Source organism: Acanthochromis polyacanthus, chromosome 10 (genome assembly GCF_021347895.1).
Source record: "Acanthochromis polyacanthus isolate Apoly-LR-REF ecotype Palm Island chromosome 10, KAUST_Apoly_ChrSc, whole genome shotgun sequence".
In the NCBI taxonomy this organism is placed as follows: Eukaryota; Metazoa; Chordata; class Actinopteri; family Pomacentridae; genus Acanthochromis; species Acanthochromis polyacanthus.
This window is the reverse complement of record NC_067122.1, coordinates 27,233,709-27,243,289: the sequence shown is the minus strand read 5'-3', so window position 1 is coordinate 27,243,289 and position 9,581 is coordinate 27,233,709.

Genomic DNA, 9,581 nt, shown 5'->3' with positions numbered 1-9,581 from the left:
TAAGGGTAGAGGTGAACATCTGTGAGCAGCAGTATGGTTTCATGCCAAGAAAGAGTACAACAGATGCAATATTTGCTTTGAGGATGTTGATAGAGAAGTACAGAGAAGGTCAGAAGGAGCTGCATTGTGTCTTTGTAGATCTGGAGAAAGCTTATGACAGGGTGCCCAGAGAGGAACTGTGGTTTTGTATGAGGAAGTCTGGAGTGGGAGAGAAGTATGTTAGAGTGGTGCAGGACATGTATGAGGACTGTAAGACAGTGGTGAGGTGTGCTGTAGGAGTAACAGAGAAGTTCAAGGTGGAGGTGGGACTACATCAGGGATCAGCTCTGAGCCCCTTCTTGTTTGCTATGGTGATGGACAAGATGGCAGACAGGGTTAGACAGGAGTCTCCATGGACTATGATGTTTGCAGATGACATTGTGATATGTAGTGAGAGCAGGGAACAGGTGGAGGAGAAGCTAGAGGCGTGGAGGTTTGCCCTGGAAAGGAGAGGAATAAAGGTTAGCCGCAGCAAGACGGAGTATCTGTGTGTGAATGAGAGGGACCCAAGTGGAAGAGTGAGGTTACAGGGAGAAGAGATCAAGAAGGTGGAGGATTTTAAGTACTTAGGGTCAACAGTACAGAGCAATGGAGAGTGTGGAAAAGAGGTGAAGAAGGTGTGATGTGTGATAGAAGAGTTTCAGCTAAACTGAAAGGAAAGGTTTACAAAACTGTGGTGAGACCAGCCATGCTGTTTGGTCTGGAGACAGTGTCCCTTGAGGAAAAGACAGCAGGCAGAGCTGGAGGTAGCAGAACTGAAGATGCTGAGGTTCTCTTTGGGAGTGACCAGGATGGATAGGATCAGGAATGAGTACATCAGAGGGACAGCACATGTTAGAGGCTTTGGAGATAAAGTCAGAGAGGCCAGACTGAGATGGTTCGGACATGTCCAGAGGAGAGAGTGAATATATTGGTAGAAAGATGCTGAATTTCCCACTGCCAGGCAGGAGGCCTGGAGGAAGACCAAAGAGGAGGTTTATGGATGTGGTTAAAGAGGACATGAAGGTAGTTGGTGTGAGAGAAGAGGATGCAGAAGACAGAGTTAGATGGAGGCAATTGATTCGCGGTGGCGACCCCTGAAGGGAAAAGCCTAAGGGAAAAGAAGAAGACGAAGAAGGTCGCTCTGTCTTCGAGAGTGGTTTGATTGGTTATACGTCACGAATAAAACTCCTTTAACTTAACATCTGTAAACACAACAAAAACATATCAACAAAGTTTTCTGTTTAGAGTTTGTGTTCTTCTAAGATTCACTCCAAGATTTTAAATACTTTCATTTACTGAAATGAATATCTACTCCAAATGTCTCACTAATAATCACTATCAGCCTTAAAAACCCACAAAAATGCTCGACCACACTTCTGTAAATCTGCTTGGAATCTTCCACTTCCTGTTTGTCAAAGTGGCCTTCTACCTGGACAGGTTTTGTTGGAGCTCATGCAACAAACATTTTGGGTAGCTGCACTTTAATATGGATAGATGACACTGAATTAGAGTCTGTTTTAATGAGACTGAGTTCAGATGTGTAGCTCTGTCATTAAATAGGAAATTATTTCTCAGAATTCACAGAGAAAAGTCTGAAATGTTTGTTAGGTTAGCGTCCCACATGTTCTTTGGCTCAACTAAAACTAACTCTCTCCAACTTCTGGATCTCTTGAGTTGTTTGTCGTTAAAATATCTTGCTAGAGGTGCTGAAGCTCAGAAAGTCTGAGATGTTTGTTCAAAATAAACTCATTCTCAAGTCTTATCTGAACTGTCCTCTTTTGTTTGAACTTTCCCTAAACTTGGGAGTTAATGACAGAGCAGCACATCCAGACTCAGTCTCATTTATGTAGAGATTAAACTTCAGGGTCATTCATTGATGTTAAAGTGCAGTTTTTCAAATTTTTGTTACACATGTTCCCGACCAAACCAGTCCAGGTGGAAGACAATGTGAAGAGAAGCTCCAAAGGATGAATATCACACATTTACGTTGGAAATAAATGTCCTTTAATTAGACATTGTCATGCAAAAGTTGGATTTCCCTTTAATGATGTTCAAATCTTTGTTGAGGGTTTTGTTGATGTTGGTTTCTAAATGTTTTTGGACACTCGAGCCCACAGATTAAAACCTTTAGTGGCTCACAAGCTGCAACAATTCACACATTATCAACTATCTTTCTGACTAAACTAAGCTAAAAAGTGAAAAACTGCCTGATTCCTGCATCATGAATGTACATCTTTTTGGTTTTTATGACAGTTTTATGACATTTTATAAACCAAAACAAGAAATGAATTACTGGAGAAAACAATCAACAGATTAATGGACAAAGAAAATGTGTTTTCCAACATATATGGTTGAATTACTCCAACATTACAAGATACATACAATTTAAATTCAATTTTATTTATATAACGCCAATTACAGGTCAAATTGTCTCAAGACGCTTTATTTTTATTTTTTTTTGTCATATTTAAAATATAACAACATAAGACATTTAAACCTCTTGACTAATCCAATTTATTGTTTGGTTTCGAAGAGACTAATGAGGTCAAATAGAAGGAACAGTTTTAAATCCTGCAGTCCCATGATGACAAGAATAAAGTTTCTCAACCAAAACTCAATCTGCTGGTGGATTCCATTGAAGTCCTAATAAATGATAATAAAGTGTGATATTAAAGGTTTGTGGTACTAAAAATCTCAAAGTAAAAATATCAAGTTGAACATCTGGATGGAGGTTAATAAAAGTTGACCTCCCTTCATTTCTCTGTAGCCGACTCCATGGATTTTAGGGATGCTGGTTAAAGACCCGCTATTCTTGTCGTCTTCCTTCTAGTCACTGTAAAAAATCACTCCATCCTCGCCGACTTCAACACCTCTTCATGACAACTTGTTCTGCCTCCAACCTCGTGGAAACTCCAGAAACTCGGGAAAACCTGTCGAGAGTTTCGAAAAACTCGTCAGGTGGGGGAAGGTGTGGTGGGCGGTGGGGGAGTAGAGGCGGGGAGGCCACCACCCACCTCCCCTCCTACTCTCCGCACTGACTCCACCCAGACTCCGCCTTGGCTCCACCCAGGCTCCACCCATGTGGTCACCTTATTAGGAACAGAAACTACGATGTCAAAGGGCGACGTCGAAATTATGTTTTATTTTCTGATCTGCAGTTCAGTGAGTTAAGGGTTTGCCTATGGAAATGCAGGTCGCTGGCTCAAGACCAGGGGCCTCATTTATAAAGCTTGCGTACGCACAAAACAGGGCAGGAAAGTGTCGTACGCCACTTTCTACGCAGAGGTTGTGATTTATAAAAACAAATTTGGCATGAGAATGTGCGCACCGGTGCGCCAACCTTGATTCTCGATGCTTGTGTAAGCACAAAACAGGGCTACAAAGTGGTGTAAATCACAACCTTTGCGTAGAAAGTGGCGTACGCTGTGTACGTTGTGATTTCTAAAAACAAACTTGGCGTGAGAATGTGCGCACCGGTGCGTCAACTTTGATGCTTGCTTAAGCACATTTTGGAGACAGAGGGAACGGCAGTGCCGGAGGGTGAAGTGGTGAATTGAAGCCAGATTGATCTCAAACCTTTATTGTCATCACATATTAGACTTGTAGAGCCGGATAATCATAAACCCTCATTGTTGTAGATGTTTCTACAGTGCGCCATTCGGCCTACGACTGTATTTGCAGAACTATGTTCATATATCAAACTTCCATCTTCAAATGATATAGAGCAGTGAGTGGCACTGATTGATTACTAATTTGGAAAAGGCATGTGACAATCAGTCCAATCGCTGATCAAGCGGATAAATAGCGGGTGACAGTCGTGCGTAATGTGGCACAATGGATGCGCTGGCATTGCTGGAAGATCACGTTAAGAATGGAGAGAGATTTTAGGGATAACGGGATTTCCTGGATGATGACTGGCTATTAAGCCGATTTAGATTCCCTAGAGCAGTACTCTTGGATCTATGTTCTGAACTGGGCCGTCTTAGACAGACCCACCCGCCGAAACCACGCCATCCCGGAACAGACACAGGAGCTGACGACTCGGGGGTTTCTGGGGACACCGGCTCCTTCCAGCGTTCAGTTGCCGACAGGTATGTGTTTTATATGAAGAATATATGAGGTTACATTTGTTGTCTAAATCCTATCTGGGTCTGATATACAGTTAAATGATGTCCTTTAGGTCTGGGATATCACAACCATCCCTCAGCGCAATGATGCCAGCTGTTTTGGATGACATTATAAACATGACCAGTCAGTACATCAGGTTTCCTTACACTGTGGGTGAACAGGCCAACATTAAACGGCAATTTGCAGCAATGTCCGGTTTCCCAAATGTAATCGGCGTAACTGACTGCACTCATGTTGCTGTAAGGGCTCCGAGTGAAAATGAATTTGTCTATGTGAACCAAAAAAATGTACATTCAATCAGTGTACAAATTATTTGTACATTGGACATGATCAAAACAAATTTAGTGGCAGAGTGCCCTGGGTCAGCACATGATTCATTCATCCTGACACACAGCAGTGAAAAGACTGCAGGCCGGCGCTGCATAAAATGCCGTGGATCAGCGGCTTATTTAAATGCAGATACATTCATGAGTTACTTTGCATTGGCCATTCATGGTAAAATGTGGGTGTGTTGTGGGCGGAATGTGAGGTGGATCCACCTGTGCAATCTTCCAACTGGTGTGTGATTTATCAAGAAATTGCGTGCAGCTGTGCTTACACACAGTTTTATAAATCAGGGGCGAAGGGCATACGTCCATTTCAGATTTTCGGGGTACGCAAACTTTTAGTATGGATCCTATGCAATGGTTTATAAATGAGGCCCCAGGCCCTTCTTAATTTTTTTTGAGAAACTTATACAAAGACAGAGGCCAGTGGTAGGTCTTGAACCTGCTACCTTTCACTTGGTAGTCTCTCTTCTTACCCCTTGAGCTACTCACTCAGATATTAATTCATCTTTTTTTGCGCATTTATCATCCACTTTTTGTTGTTTGAGTTTTTTTTTTAACTCAAGTCTCGTTTCGACCGTTTTTCCTCAGGAGGTTGGACTTCAGCCTTTGTGCTGGAGGGCTGAACCCTCAGCTCGAAAACTTTCCAAAGCCTACAGACCTCTGGAGTCCTCAGGACCTGAGCTTTCACACAGTCTAAGGACTGATATCTTCGAAGTTCCTGAGTCGTTCTGTTAGTTTGAACCTTTAGACAGTCTGAAGGCTGAAGTTTTAAAAGGTACTTTTCTGTTAGTTTGAACTTTCTGGTTAACAGAAGCCATAAAACTTGTGACCATGAGTCTTGATTTCACATTTAGACCATCCACCTGAGTTCTTCTCAGACCTTCACCTGTGGGTTCTTTTATAATCATCACTGCAAGTAAAGTTTGTGGAGATCAGAAGGTAACATTAGTTTGATCGATACCTTCAACTACTAGTAGACTTTATCTGGAAAGCAGTTTTCTGAAATGAGTTCTTAGTAAATCTGTCCACAATCAAACCAAGAACATACACACGTGGACAAAATTGTTGGTACCCCTCAGTTAAAGAAGGAAAAACCCACAATTCTCACTGAAATCACTTGAAACTCACAAAAGTAACAATAAATAAAAATTTATTGAAAATTAAATAATCAAAAACAGCCATTACTTTTGAATTGTTGATTAACATAATTATTTAAAAAAACAAACTAAAGAAACAGGCCTGGACAAAAATGATGGTACCTCTATAAAAGATTGAAAACTATTTGACCGGAGTGACATGATTAACTCAGGTGTGTCATTTAATTGACATCACAGGTGTTTCCAAACTCATAATCAGTCAGTCTGCCTATTTAAAGGGAGACAAGTAGTCACCCTGCTGTTTGGTGAAAAGGTGTGTACCACACTGAACATGGACAACAGAAAGCGAAGGAGAGAATTGTCCCAGGACATCCGAAAAAAAATTATAGACAAACATCTTAAAGGTAAAGGCTATAAGACCATCTCTAAACAGCTTGAAGTTCCTGTGACAACAGTGGCTCATATTATTCAGAAGTTCAAGACCCACGGGACAGTAGCCAACCTCCCTGGACGTGGCCGCAAGAGGAAAATTGATGACAAATTGAAGAGACGGATCGTTGGAATTGTATCCAAAGAGCCCAGAGCAACCTCCAAAGAAATTAAAGGTGAACTCCAAGGCCAAGGTACATCAGTGTCAGATCGCACCATTCGTCGTTGTTTGAGCCAAAGTGGACTTCATGGGAGATGACCAAGGAGGACACCACTGCTGAAAAAAACTCATAAAAAAGCGAGACTGGAATTTGCAAAAATGCATGTTGACAAGCCACAAAGCTTCTGGGAGAATGTCCTTTGGACAGATGAGACCAAACTGGAGCTTTTTGGTAAGGCACATCAACTCTGTGTTCATAGACTCAAAAACCAAGCATACGAAGAAAAGAACACTGTCCCTACGGTGAAACATGGAGGAGGCTCAGTAATGTTTTGGGGCTGCTTTGCTGCATCTGGCACAGGGTGTCTTGAAAGTGTGCAAGGTACGATGAAATCTGAAGACTATCAAGGCATTCTGGAGAGAAATGTGCTGCCTAGTGTCAGAAAGCTTGGTCTCAGTCGCAGGTCATGGGTCTTCCAACAGGACAACGATCCAAAACACACAGCCAAAAACACCCAAGAATGGCTGAGAGAAAAGCGTTGGACTATTCTAAAGTGGCCTTCTATGAGCCCAGATCTGAATCCCATTGAACATATGTAGAAGGAGCTGAAACATGCCATTTGGAGAAGACACCCATCAAACCTGAGACAACTGGAGCTGTTTGCTCATGAGGAGTGGGCCAAAATACCTGTTGACAGCTGCAGAACGCTCATTGACAAATACAGAAATCGTTTAATTGCAGTGATTGCCTCAAAAGGTTGTGCAACAAAATATTAAGTTATGGGTACCATCATTTTTGTCCAGCCCTATTTCATTAGTTTGTTTTTTTTAAATAATTATGTTAATCAACAATTCAAAAGTGATGGCTGATTTTGATTATTTAATATTCAATAAATTTTTATTTATTGTTACTTTTGTGAGTTTCAAGTGATTTCAGTGAGAATTGTGGGTTTTTCCTTCTTTAACTGAGGGGTACCAACAATTTTGTCCACGTGTGTAGAAAGAGGAAATGTTTGAAGAAACAACTTGATGTTTTCATTTCAGGCTAGAAAACGCTTTTAGACCTTTATCTGTTTTTGCTGTTTTTAATCGTTTTATTGTCTTCTGTTTAATTTGATCTTCTAAAGTCTAACTGGTGTCTTTTCAAATGTTTTGTCTTTAGTTTAATTCTTCTTAAACGTTTAGTTTTGCTCTTTTCTCACCTTTTATTCTTTTCTAATGTCTGATTTGATTTTGAAATGTTTTGTCTTTTTGATGTTGAATTCATTTTTTCAAATGTTTTATCAGATTGTTTGAAAAATTTCCTTTTCCTGTTCAATTTTCTTTTTAAATGCTTGATTGTATTTTCTGTTTAATTCCTATTTAAAGTTTTCTTTAAAATTTAATTTTAATTGAATGTTTTGTCTTTTAAAAGGTTTAGTAATATAATTTAATGTTTTTTAAAATGTTTAATATTCTTGTTTAATTGTATTTTAAATGTTTATGTAAAATATTTAATATCTTTGTCTAAAATTGTTTAATTTAATTACATATTTTGTATCTTATGTTTAATTATATAATTAAATATTTTGTCTGTTAATTTAATTGTATTTAATGTTTAATTTTTGTTAAAAGTTTTATTGTATTAAGTGTTTTGTCCTTTGATTTAACTTTTTTAATGTAGTTTATTTCTTTAATCTTTTTTCTGTCAAGATTTTAACCCCAACCTTAAAAATGAAACAAACCCTTAAATCACAATGAAAATACTTCTGTTGTCACAATCATGAGTTAATCAGTTATTCAGTTTATCAATTTAACTTTATTGTTTAGCGCCTTTCACACAGATGACAAAGAGAAAAAAAACTATGACTGAAACTTAAAAACTTCTTTTTTTTTTTTTAAAAAGAGAAATTTAACATGGTAAAATATGTTGTGTCCAGGGGATGGAGGGAGTTTATCTTGGGTTCACACGGTAAATCACTTAAAATAGAAACTTGATATTCAGTCTAAGGAAACTTTAGAGCGACAGAAGAACCAACAATATCTCCTGTTTTCTCCTTTAATATGTCAACTCTTCTGATGCTTTCAGACCAAAGAACTACAGACTCTTCACAACCTGCTCAAACTCTTGGTACAGGACCTCACCACACGGGTCAAGGTTTCCTTCTCATTTCTACTCTGAAGCTCACCTTCTCCTGCTCAAACTGCTGACAAATGTTTCTGCTGCTCTAAAGTCTGGTCTCCAGAACTTCCGAAAAACTCTCCAAGTCTCTTCTGCTGCAGGTTGCTTTGTAGAACTGTTCCAGAAAACCTCACTAAACCACATGGAGGGGCCTCAAGATGGTTGTCCAAATGAAACCGTACAAAAACCAAACTGCACAACCCAAACGCGAAAGTCTCCTGCAGCCTACCAGAGAACCTCTTTAAACAGAGAATCAGGACAGAAACTCTTACCTTCTGGACAACCAACGTTGGTTCACAAACAAGAATACAGAATGTGTCTGACCAAAACCTCTAAAGACTCACTACAGCCAAGATAAAGACACAACTCAGCTGCACCAAATCCACTAATCACTGCACACATTAGCACCATGTGCTAACTGTGGCTAAAGAACCACATTTTCCAAGACAACTATCCAGTACAAAACCCTGAAACTCACCAAGAAACACATTAAAGACGATTTTACTGCTGGAAGCTGAAAGCCAACACCTAAAGAACAAACTAAAGCAACAGAACCAAACCCGGTTCAGTGAAGAGAAGCAGAGGAAATGTTTGACTGCAGCCGAATAAAGCAGGAAGACACTGAGCTGCTCAGATGGTCCTGATAACACCAAGCAGCCACCTGGACAGCCAATAGGAACACAGCTTACTGGAAGTCCAGAGGGCTGGCTTAGTGAAGGAAATGTAGTTTAAAGTTGAAGCAGAAAGTTAACAAAGAAAGTTGAAAACCACCTCCTGATACCTGAAATCTCTGAGTTTTCACACAAAGAACACCTGAACATGTCAAACTGGTTCCATAGTAGAACCATCACTGTAAAAACGTCATAGTATGGTGTGTTGCTCAAAAAACATTACAACCAGCTGTCTATGGTCACCGAGGAGCGACACAAAAACAGGACAAATGCTGGTTTCCAGGGGGTTAGGAGGCTATTTATTTGAAAGAGTAAGTTTACAACAACACAACATGTGAGCAGAAAAATCACAGTCTGTCTTTAGTTCAGCTGAAAGTATTAGTTTTTGTCTTTTTTATTGACCAAACTCTTCAGGAAGTAGATGAAGAATAACTAAAGCTCTCATACAGAAGTCCAACTCATTTTGGATCCTTGTGGAGAGTTTAGTCTTCATGCTTCATAGCAACATTTAATAACCTAAAGCTTCCCTGTTGGCTCATTGGTGGAGTTTGTTACTGAGCATCTGAACCTTAAATCCAGTGAGAG